Consider the following 12,822-nt stretch of genomic DNA (forward strand, 5'->3'; position numbering starts at 1 on the left):
GAAAGAGAGAGAGAGAGAGAGAGAGAGAGAGAGAGAGAGAGAGAGAGAGAGAACATAACTGTCTAGAAAAGTGAGAATGTGAAAGGAGACTCAAACTAGAACTGATTATGTCTTTATTTTGGTGGATGGAAAATACTATATTTAGAACATGTGAATCCCTGCTTAAGCCACAAATCTGAGAAATTACTTGTGCAAGCATTTTATTATTCACGTCTACTCCTTTATAAACAGGAGGAGACAGTGCCACCCCAAAGACAAGAAAGAAACATTTTACAGTTCCTGCTAAAGAATCGCTTTCCTTGGAGAGAAACTGTGGTCTGGGGAGGTGTGGACACTGTGTCAGTCAGAGGTGAGAGCAGAACTGTGCCAGTTCCTGCAAGTCAACAAAGCAAGCAAGCCAGCAGAGAAAAGCCCTTCCTTGCCTACAGAGGCAAGCAGTGACGTTGCCAGGGAGCTGGTGCTCAGGAAGTGCTTGACTGGGCCGAAAGGAAGCCATGCGCCAGGAGCACAAAGCTCTACTTTCTAACCCTGGATGCCAAACCTCATCCTCTTTCCGCTGATAACTAAGTTTCCTTCCTTCCCAGCTTTTTTTCTCAGCTGTGGGACAAGCCACTTCCAGAGAGCATCCCGGAAGAGGAATGGGAGGAGCAGGCTCCTTCCCCTTCTGCGTTTTTCTCTGAGCAGCCTCTAGTGAGCCCGAACTGCTGAGGAAATGTCCGCTCCATTGTGGGTCCTTTCTGTGTATGATCAAGTATCCAGCGCTTGGCCAGGGGCAGCGTTCTATCCCAACTTTCTACCAAGGAGATGTTTCCAACATGCCTACAAGTTTTGTATAGTTTTGCCACTCTCTCATTTATTCAGTCTATGTCATGGTATTAGAAAGGAGGAGGAAGAGGAAGAAAAGGAAGAGTAGGAAACGGAAGAGGAGGAAAAGGAAGAGGGAGAAAAGGACGAGGAGGAAAAGGAAGAGGAGGAGGTGATGGTGGTGATGACTCTGGAGAGAGAAGAAAGAACCCTTTATCAAAAGGACTAGGGGTTTACCTTCAGGAAATTAATTGCTTCAAATTCATGAGTTTCTCTTTCACTTCTAGACTTACTCAAAGCTCTAAGTGAGGATACATCTGGGTGACTCTTCGGAGAGTCGATTGTTTATACTAAAGGATGCTTCAGGTGTGAACTCCCTGTGTGCCCTGCTCCACAGCAGCTAGGTACTTGCAATTTGCTTTTGGAATCTGACAGCATCCTTGCACAGCAATAAACAAAGATCCACTTTATTTATTTATTTATTTATTTATTTATTATTTAGAGAAGGTTTCATTATAAAGCCCGGGGTGGCCTTGAGCTCACAATTCGCTGGCATCAGTCTCTACAGTGCTGGGTTTACAACCGTGTACAACTGTCTTACATTGTATTGTTCCTTTAATTCCTTATGCGTGTTTGTACATGGGTGTTTATTTTCCTTCAAGAGTTTAATTAGGTTCTCTTCATAAATACAGCTAGCATCCTCAATGTCTTTACAGTGGTAATATATGAACTACTGAAATGAGTGTGGTTTCATTTAATGACAGACACCACGGTCAGTGAAGGCTGACATTCCTCGAAGCTGTAACAAACCTGGGATATGGTCTTTACCCAATCTTACAAGCCTGGGGAGAGCAGGGGTTGTATGGTGCCCAACATTCTTGCACCTGTTTTAGTCTTCAGATTGAGACTCAACTCCATGCAAGTCATCTTTTATTCAATAAATTCAAAGTATTATGTTAAAAGACATGGACAAAATCTAAATAAAACCAATCTCATTTTCCAGAACACTGACAGCTTGTAAGGGAGACACGCAAACGGATGAACCAAGGAAAAACTGTAAGACAGACTGCGCATAGGTAGGTGTTTTAGAAAACACAGATGAGGGTGCCTTAGGCTTGATGAGTATGCATTTGAGGTTTTCTGGATCAGTCACAGGATTGCAGCTGGGGCCGAGGAAGGTTCTAGGTGGGAACAAGAGCTGGCCAGAACTGTAAAGCCTGTTTCTCGATCCCACTCTGCCCATTCTGGTTCTTTCTTCCTGAGGCTGCTCTGACTCTGGCCACACCCAGGGGAACTTCAGACTGGAGGAACTGGTTGTGACATGTGGAGGCAGCATTTCTGTAAGATCCAAAGTGCTGAGTAAGAACATAAGGGCAATCTGTTGCCTGCCAAGAGCCAGGAGGCCTGTGTGGTTTCCTAATTTTGAAGATACAGAAGAATGTTAAATCCAGCCTGCCAAGCAAAACCTGGGGTCTGTTTAGCAGTACAGAAAACACTATCTACACACTGATCCCGCCGGGGGATGCACATCATCTGCTCTGTATTCTCTTCTGCCTAATCAGGTAGACAAGCTGTGCAATGCAAGTGTTTCGATACATAAATACATACATACACACACACACACACACACACACACACACACATACACACATATATATACTTCACCCACTTGAAGAATATCCCCTGTGTTGTAGGACAGATAGTGTGCTCAGTCAATTCTGGGCCAGAGGTGTCCACAGGTGGGGAGAAGGGGCTGGTATGTGGAAGAGATTGAAACAGGAAATGGCTCAGCTTCAAAGAATGCAGGGTTGTAAATGCATGAATCAACAGCCTAGGCTTAGGAATAAGCTCTAGGTGTTCAGTGAGCTGCAGGGCCAGCTGACAGCTCCCGTGGGTGAAGTCCCAGGCTGATGAGCTGCCCCAGGGTGCCAAAGTCATCATTCCTACAGCCACCGTACCAGTGTGTGCGGTTTCTGATAGCTCCCCACCCTGATGCACAGTCAACTCAGTTTGACCCTTTGTTCTGGGGTAAAAGATACCAAATACTAGAGCCTACAATTGAAATAAGACAGAGAGCTCTCAGGTTAACGTGGGGATAACTCAGGAATTCTTCATCTAAACTTTTACCTTAAAATACCTGCAAAAATTAAATATAATTATAAAAATATCTCTGTGGGAAAAAACACAAAGCATACAAATATGAGACAAAAAATTTGTGTACCACTGATATTACATTTGTCTCTTTATATTCTTTGTCCCCTGAACGTGGGAAAGCAAAACGTTAGAATCATATTGTAACTCTATATTAATTTTTATTTTGTTTTATAATATCATTTCCCTATGTAATTAAGTATTATGTAAAATCACTTGGATGAATATATTATACTTTATTCTATAGATATATGCCAATTTATTTAACCTTTCCTCATCCTGAGGCACCTAGATTGCTTCTTTATTTTAAGTAAAACTGTGATCAACAACCATATGTATATGCATCCTGACACAACTAAAATCATTTCCTTAGGATGCATATGAATAAATGGGATTATGGAGGGCTGGAGAGATAACTTTTTGGTTAAAAACACGGACCTCTCTGCTCTTCCAGAAGACCCAGGTCTGATTCCTGGCATTCACATGGTAGCTCACAACCATAGTTCCAGCTCCGGGAAATCTCACATCCCTTTCTGGCCTCCATGGCCACCAGGCTTGCACGTGGTACACAGACATTCATGTTGGCAAAATAATAATAGCAAAAGTATTAAGTCGGATTATGAGTTGGGTTTCTAGCTAACCATTTTAAGGTCATAGATGATAAGCTAAGCTGAGATAAAGAACATATTCTGAGGCAGGCAGGACCACTGCAGGGTTGAGTCAGAGAGTACACAGCACTCACCTGTCGGAAGCCTTAGTCTCTCATCCCTCTGTGCTTCCTCCAGCTTCCCCTGGAGTTACACAGGCTCTAACCTATATAACAGCCATTTTTGCCATGCCCCTCTCTCGACCAGTCTCTTGGAGCAGGCTGCCCCTCCCGGTCGGCGTCTCTTCTCCCTTCTCCCCTCCCCGCTGTCCTCACATGACCTGGCCCGGAGACATTTTCCACTCTGGACTCTCCCAGATGTTTCTACCTCTGGATATGTTCTCCCACATATCCGCAATAAACTTTCTTCCCCATCATACCTAGGGGCAGTCATGTCCTTTCTTTTTTATTGATTTTTTTCATTTCCTATCCAGCTGGCTTGGTGTTTGATTAGTGTGTCTAATATCCAGCGATGTATCCGTCCCAGATCTGTTCTTCCTAGGTCTTTTGCACATACATCAAGTGTATCTCCTTACTTTCTCATGCCAAAAACTTGGAGTTCTTTTTGAATCTTCCATACCACATCAAATATTTGCATCATGTCTCATTAGGTTATTGCAACAACCTCTTACTGGTCTCAGTGCTTTACTGATTGCACAACACGGTCATTAAAATGTTCCCATTAAAATATAAGTCAGATCATGTCACTTCTCTGTCCTATCCCATAAAGGCCTCCATTTCACCTACAGCAAGACAAAGTTCCTAAAATGGCTACAAAGTCTGTCTCTTCGCGTTTCTCCACCCATCCCCTTGGTTATGTCCACCCTGACCGGGTTGGTCTTTTTGCTGGTCTGGGACTGTGCCAGACTCTTGCAGTGAGATCATTGTACTTCCAGGACTCTGTGGATTCTGCCTCCGTGGCTTTGCATGGGTCTGCTTCAGGTCTACTGGTTCATTTCCTATGTACTCTTTTTTGACATGGTACCATCCGTCCTGATGTCCTCTCTCCTTGTCTATCTTAGTTTCCTCTGTCATGCCTAGCAATCCCCAACAGACTATGCACTGGCTTTATCCCCATGCTCCCCCACCCCACCCCAGACCACTGTTGACAGACGGAATTTGTGTTCAGTGCTTGAGACTGAAGAGAGGACCCAACATACGAGACAACTGTTCCAGTGCTGAGCTGCACCCTCAACTTCCAGGCAGGGATTTTTTTCCATTTTGTTCCTTGCTGGACCCTCAGCATCTAGAAAGTGCCTAGCATGTGTGTCACAGAAGCATTTCCTGAACAACAGATAACAAGTGTTGGCAAAGATGGGGTGGGGTGGGGAGCTCCTGTTCTCTACAGAAATGGAAACTAATTTAGCCAGTATTTAAAAGAAAAATCAATATGAAGTGTCCCTTAAAGATCAAAAAACAGAACTGTTACATAATCCAGCAATCTCAGCACTGGATATGGACCCAATGGACATGAAAGTCTAAAAATCCCCATGACTCCCACTTCTTGCAGTACTTACTCATGATAGCCAAGAAATGGAAACAACCTAAATGTCCATCAATTGATATATGGCTAAAAAATAAAAAATAAAAAAGTGCTTACATATACATAATGAAATTCCCCTGGGTCATAAAATGATGAAGCTTGTCATTACAATAACATGAATGAAGCCAGGGGTCCTCATATTAAGTGAAATGAGCCAGGCACAGAAAGACAGCCACTGTATGATCCCACTTAAATGTGGAGTTAAATAGACTGATTTCTTAGACATTGAAAGAGGAGCTGTGGGGAGCTGGAGAGATGGCTCAGCAGTTATGAGCTTTTTCTGCTCTTGCAGAGGACCTGGGTTTGGTTGGGTTGCCAGTGCCCACATTGCTCAAAATGTCTATCTTCAGTCCCAAAGGATCGGACACCCTCTTCTGGCTTCCACAGGCACATATATACATACAGAAAAAATTTATATGCATAAAATTAATAATGCCCTCAATATTATAAAAAAAATAAGAAAAGAAATAATAAAGATCATAAATGAAACAAAAAAATAGAGGCTAAAAGAACAATACAAAGGATCAATGAAATAAAATGTTGGCTTTTTAAAGGGTAAACAACATTAACATGTCTTTAGCCAAACCAACCAAAAGAAAGAAAGAGAAGACCCAACATTAGACATGAAATAAAAGAGATATTACCACAGACAACTCTGAAATATATTTGAAAGTATTTTTGAGAACAATATTGTTATTTCTAACAACAAGTTAGAAAATCTAGAATAAATGAATATATTTCTAGAGACGTGTGACCTACCATAGGCTGAGTTAAGAAGTTTTTTTTTTTTTAATCTCTAAATAGATCAATTTTAACCAGTGAGATTGAAGAACCAATAAAATGGCTTCTCAAAATAAAACCAGAGGTATTCAATGCTGGGGTCTGCCAGATCTTTAAAGAATTAATATAAATGCCCCTCAAACTATGGTACAAAGTAGGACAGGAAAGAATGCTTTCAGTTCATTCTACAAAGCCAGTTTGGGCCTGATTCTCAAACCAGGTAAGGATGAAGTAACAAACCATAGACCAATCTTCCTGTTAAACAAAGATAAAATATGCAATAAAATACTGAAAACCGAATTCAACAACACATTTAAAAAGATCACATACTATGATCAAGTTGGATCTGAGAAGGCAAAGGTGTATCAACTTATGCTAATCAATAATGGTAACACAGCAGATGATAGAATAAAGGGCCTAAATCACATAATCCCTCAGTCAATGCAGAAAAAAAAAAAAAAAAAACCCTAACAAATTCAACAAGTCTTCGTGGTAAAATACCTGAAGAAAGTGGGGACAGAGAACTGTAAACAGCATAATAAACAGTACATACAACATATGTATAGCTAACACTGTATTGAATATGAAAAGGCGGATAGTATTACCTCTAAGATCATATATAAGCAAGCCTGTTGAGTATTGCCGCTGGTATTCAATGCAGTGCTTGAAATCCCACCCAGAGCAATAAGGAAAGCAGAAGCACTCCAAGGGACCCAGACAAAAAGTCCAGTTACCCCTATTTGCATCTCATGATCCTTTATTGAAAGAATCTCAAAGACTTTGATAGAAGATATTTAAATCTCATAAGTAATCTCAGCAAAGTTGGAGAACACAGAGTGAACACACAAAAATCACTAGTTCTTTGTACACCAAGAACTCATCTGATAGAAAGAACACAAAAGGAAAGGAAGGGAAGGGAGGGAAGGAGAAAAAGAAAGAAAGACAGAAAGAAGGAAAGGAAGGGAGGAAGGGAAGTCAGGAAAGAAGATCAAGAATTCAGCCATACCTCATGTTTAGATGTTCAAGGGCACCCTATGCTACATGAGATCCTGTTTTTTAAAAAGAGAGAGAGAGAGAGAAAGGAAAGATACTAGGAAAGTAATCCATTTGAAATAGTTTTCCTTCCCTTAAATACTTATAAATAAACCTGAAGAAAGGTCTGAAAGACTTCTATAATGAAAGTGATAAAATATTAAGGAAATAAATTGAAAAACATGCTAGGAGATAGAAAGATACACTCTGGAGTTGGCAGAATTAACATGGAGAAATAGCTATATTGGTAAACAGATCTATAGATTCAATGTAACCCCAATTTAAAATCCCAATGACCTTTCTCACAGGGAAATAAAGAATAAAGGATCCTGAGCTGCTTCAAGAAGAGCAAAGGCCCTGCTTAGCTAAAGGAAGAAATGCGGTAGTTATAAGACTCAGAAGTTTATAAGATTTCTAAGGCCCCTCAAGAAAGTTACATAAACAGAAAACAGTGGCAAAGGAAGAGCAGACTCTCAGGTCACACTGCACACTCTCAGGTCACACTGCAGACTCTCAGGTCAGGAAGATCAGACTCTCAAGTCACACTGCAGACTGACTCTCAGGTCACAGTGCAGACTCTCAGGTCACACTGCAGACTCTCAGATCGCACTGCAGACTCTCAGGTCACACTGCACACTCTCAGGTTGCACTGTGGACTCTCAGATCAGGAAGATCAGACTCTCAGGTCCCACTGCAGACTCAGGTTACACTGCAGACTCTCAGGTCAGGAAGAGCAGACTCTCAGGTTGCACTGCAGACTCTCAGGTTGCACTGCAGACTCTCGGGTCACACTGCAGACTCTCAGGTCGCACTGCAGACTCTCAGGTCAGGAAGAGCAGACTCTCAGGTTGCACTGCAGACTCTCAGGTCACACTGCAGACTCTCAGGTCAGGAAGAGCAGACTCTCAGGTCCCACTGCAGACTCAGGTTACACTGCAGACTCTCAGGTCAGGAAGAGCAGACTCTCAGGTCACACTGCAGACTCAGGTTACACTGCAGACTCTCAGGTCAGGAAGAGCAGACTCTCAGGTCACACTGCAGACTNTCAGGTCAGGAAGAGCAGACTCTCAGGTTGCACTGCAGACTCTCAGGTCAGGAAGAGCAGACTCTCAGGTCCCACTGCAGACTCTCAGGTCCCACTGCAGACTCTCAGATTGCACTGCAGACTCTCAGGTCTCACTGCAGACTCTCAGGTCTCACTGCAGACTCTCAGGTCAGGAAGAGCAGACTCTCAGGTCGCACTGCAGACTCTCAGGTTACACTGCAGACTCTCAGGTCAGGAAGAGCAGACTCTCAGGTCGCACCGCAGACTCACAGGTCAGGAAGAGCAGACTCTCAGGTCACACTGCAGACTCTCGGGTCACACTGCGTAGGAGTTGGGCAGGGAACTCCAGGGACAGCTTTCAAGAATCTTCACCCATATTAGTCTTTTCCAGGAGGTGACTAGCTGCCTGTGGGTCGCTCGCATGCCAATAGTCTTGTAACTTTTCTAAAGTCTTTGCTTTGTAAGTTTTCATGAACTGCCTGCATCTTACACACATCCCTGTGTCTCAATTCTGAGGACAATAGCTGCACTGAAGTGTAAGATCAGTTGGGTAGCCGAATCTTATGGAAACCCTGGGTTTTGGTGTTTTGAGGAATCTCCATAACAATTTGCTTTCCCACCAACAACACTATGTAAGGATCCCTTTCTCCCCAACCCTCCTTATTATCATAGTTTTTAATTTCTGGATGGTCACCACTCTGACTGGGATGAGATAGGCTCTCAAAGTACTCTTGATTTGCATTTTTGTGATGATTAAGGCTTCTACACATTTTCTCATGTACTTATTGACTATTGTATATCTTCACTTGGAAAGAAATTGTCTGTTCAGTTTATTACCAATTCACTGGTTGGTTCATTAAGCTAGACTTGGATAGAATCAATCTCTCCTTTCCCCTTTCCCTCCTCTTCCCCCTCTCCTCTTTCCTTCCCCCTCTCTCCTTTCCCTCCCCCTCCCCTTTCCCTCTTTCTCTCCCTCCCCTCCTCTGTTCCCCTCTCTCCACATCTCATCTTGTCTTCATTGGTGCCAAGTTACAGAATCAGCCTAATTGTTCTCTGATGGGTAGATGGACAAAGAAAGCATATCTTATGTATAGCTTCTACTCCACTGTTCTCTACCTCTCTCTCTCTCTCTCTCTCGCTCTCTCTCTCTCACACACACACACACACACACACACACACATACACACAGAGGAATCACACACACATACACACACACAGAGGGATATTATCCATTTATTAAGGAAAAGGAAATCATGTTGTTTTTCAGGAAAATGGATAGAATCATAAAACCAAAGATCATCATGCTAACAGATATAAGCCAGAATCAGAACCACGAGTTGTACATTTCATGATATGCATCATTAGGAAAGAAAGAAGAGAGGGGGCAGAGACAGACAGAAAGAGAGAGAAAGAGAGAGAGAGAGAGAGAGAGAGAGAGAGAGAGAGAGAGAGAGAGAGAGACTATATTACAGGACAGAGAGGGACCAGGAAATGGGAGACATAAATGTGGTTAGTGGGATGATCATGCACATGTATGTGTGAAAAATGCAATGAAACCACTGTCTTGTACTGTTAATATTCACTAAAAAATATTAAGTTCAAATAAGAACTTAAAGTTGTCTTCTCTATAGTCAATCATCTAGTAAACAGTAGGCTTAGAATCTGTTCAGTAGTTTCCTGCCCACAATGGGACCTAAACTGCCTTACATGCTACCAACTTAGATGAATTTTAATATTTATTTTAGTGGTCAGCAAAAAAACCCAACAAACCCTTGTGCACTTCAGCCATTGCTTTACAGTGATGCAGGGTATTGGCTCCAAGCTTTTCTGATACCTCTTCATTTCTCAGCTCTTTCAGAAGGAAGAAGATATTCTTAATGTTAGGGCTTGTGGTCATTCTTATAGTTCCTAGATCATACGTTTAAACTGTTGTAAAACCACAACAGTGACTGTGGCGCAAAGTCTCCTGAAACCTTTTCCTGAGTGAACAAACACTCTAGCTATCGTGAGTGTATGAAGCAGAGGGAAGGACTGAGCTGGGTACTGGCCAGCCTAGCCCTGTGAAAGACTGAGGGGATCCTAAGCTGCCAGCACAGTCACTTGTCAAAGACAATGGCTGTCTGCACAGCACGGGGGTGTCAGAGTTGGGAGAACTGCCAGCGAAAGCAATCCTTTTTGTAATGTGTGCAGTCCTGGGCTAGGACATCAGCTGAAGTTCACTGTGGCTGACCCTCTGAAAAGGGCTTTTCACCAACAACACACCCACACAGACAACTCAGCAAGTTGGAGAATGAAGTTCTAGGGAGAGGCAAGATGGTGTAATGGGAAAAGAATTGAAATAGGAACGAGCAATCCCTAATTTTAATTCCAATGACATGACTCTGATACCTCCTTTAACTTCCATTTTCCTTATTCACTTACCTGCCCTGACACCCAGCCACCCAGCCCACAAGGTTGCGTTGAAAGCTAGCTTCTACTCAAGACCTTGGACCAGATGGTGTGGGCATTCCAGGATGCTCATTTATATATATATATATTAGGGATGATAATAGTCCACATACCTTGAAGTTGTAATGAGGATGAGAACAGTTTCTACATAGAAGAAATGAAAATATTTCATATTCTTTTTGCTTACTTCATGAATATATCCTGAGAATCCTATGAGGTGAACATTATGAACTCAAAATAGAATATGAATATGTGAAAAATAAATATTCTGACCAAAAGGAAACATGCTATTGTTGAATAATACTTAGAGAAGGGGGCTGTGTGTGTGTATATGTATGTATGTTAGAAAGAAGGGGGAGGGACAGACAGATAGACAAACAGACAGAATCTAAGAACTAAAGAAATCTTGGGTCATTTTTTTCCTTGTCTGTTTTAGCGAAAGCAAATGTCCCAAAGCTAAAAATAGAAGATGAAACTACTGTCTTTGGAGTTTTTGAGAGAACTGAAAGATAACAACCAAGCCTGTTGCTTCAAGCTAAGCTCCTGATTTCCAGTTATCTTAGGTGTTTGGGCTCTGAGATCCCTCGAGGTTCTGGGGGTGGGAAAAGCTGGGACTGAGTTATGCTGCCCCTTAAACAAAAGGTGAGCTTCAAGGCTCTCATGTCAGAAGCAAGAAGTTTGAACTTGGGGTTTGTTTGTTTCTCGGATAGAAGAGCCCGGGGAGAGACAATCCAGCATGGGCCACTCCTGTGATGTCCTCTGGGGACCAGGTCACACCCCACCCATTACATCAGCACATCTTGACACCGCCCAGCTGAAAGCTGGGGTTCTGTGAGAGATCGAAAGGGAATGGATGTGAGGTCAGCCATGAGTTCCTTCTATCCAAAACATCCATGGAAATACAGACCAGAACTAATGGGCAGAATGTCCTCCAGAAAAATCAGTTTATTTTTCTTTTGAGTATTTCAGTAGTTCCTTTGATTTTTAAGAGTCCTGTGAAGCCAGGTGTGGTGGTGCATGCATTAATCTCAGCCTTTGGGAGGTAGAGGCAGGAGGATGTCTGTGAGCTCCTTGCCAGTTTGGTCTACATAGCAAGTTCCAGAACAGGCAGGGCTCCATAAAGAGACTCTGTCTTAAAAACAAAACAAAACAAAACAAAACAAAAAACAAGCAAACAAACAAACAAAAGAGGAGCTTGTGGTTGGAGTCACTTCTCTATAATTTGCCTGAGAGAAAGAAATGGTATCTGCTCTTGCCAGTTAAATATCTGATATGTCCTCTATCAAAGGATAATGCATTAATGGATGTTTTGGGAGTAGGAGGTAGAATAGGAACTTGCTCTGTCTATACCATGAGTTGACCTAGTATTGCGCTACCTTCAAGAACAGTGCATCCTCCCTCAGAGGGAATATATACTATTTAAATAGACTTGTATGAGCTGGGGTGTGGCTTAATGGTAGGGTACTTGGTAAGCATGGGGTAGGCTCTGAGTTCAACTCCAAGCACTGAAAAATAAAAATATTACCATTATTGTAGTATATAATAGTATCTGATTTAATGAAAGGTGACAGATTGGGTGCGTTTTCATCTAATATTTCAAGTATTTCTATCCTTTCATTCTCTAAAATGTAGCATGACATTAGTGTATAGTTTAACAGTTTATAAGTATACCTGAATCCCCGTAGTCTAACTCAAAGCCAGTTGTAGAAATCTAGACCGTTTGGTTTGACATGGGAAAAGCTGACAGCTGCTCAGCCCTCAGTCTGGCTTTAGAAGACATTTTGACATGAACAATAGGGTAAAACTATTAAAATATTCCTGAATTTTCCTCAAAAAATAAAAATGTCCTTCCACTGTGGCCATACAACATGCCTTACAGGGCCATATGCACTGAGTGAACTCTCTTTGGTACTTTAAGTAGATCTTACCCATGGATTCTTGTCAGCCTTTCTATGCATTTGGAATGCTGTATCTTCAGATCCTAAGTCACTCTGAGTAGCCATCCCCATGGGACATGACTGAGCAGTGGCATAATGAAAGGCCATCCAAATGGAACCTGGGTGTTTGAGACACATGTCCTCTGGATTACACAAGCCTGAGGTGGCGGTCAAATAAGAAACATAATCTCTGAAATTTTTAATTCCTTTAAAACAAAATCCAAAAATTACATCAGGATGCAATGCTAGCTCAGTGGCAGAGTACTTGCCTAGCACATGAAAGGCTCTGCATGTGACCTCCAGATTTAAAGAAGAAAAAGGAGAAGGAGAAGAAGGAGGAAGGAGGAGGAGGAGAAGAAGGAGGAGGAGGGGAAGGAGGAGCGGGAGAGGAGGAGGAGGAGGAGGAGGAGGAGAAGGAGGAGGAGGAGGAAGAGGA

The 12,822-nt window shown here is 42.4% G+C and overlaps 1 non-coding gene across 1 annotated transcript; it reads left to right on the plus strand.

Annotated features, from left to right (window-relative positions):
- The first annotated feature begins 11,655 nt into the window (after positions 1-11,655).
- LOC115065306 lies at positions 11,656-11,847 on the plus strand. The gene has a single exon (XR_003845087.1). It is a non-coding gene; the product is annotated as a U2 spliceosomal RNA (small nuclear RNA).
- Positions 11,848-12,822: the final 975 nt, after the last annotated feature.

The sequence above is a fragment of the Mus pahari genome, chromosome 13, assembly GCF_900095145.1.
Source record: "Mus pahari chromosome 13, PAHARI_EIJ_v1.1, whole genome shotgun sequence".
Lineage (NCBI taxonomy): Eukaryota > Metazoa > Chordata > Mammalia > Rodentia > Muridae > Mus > Mus pahari.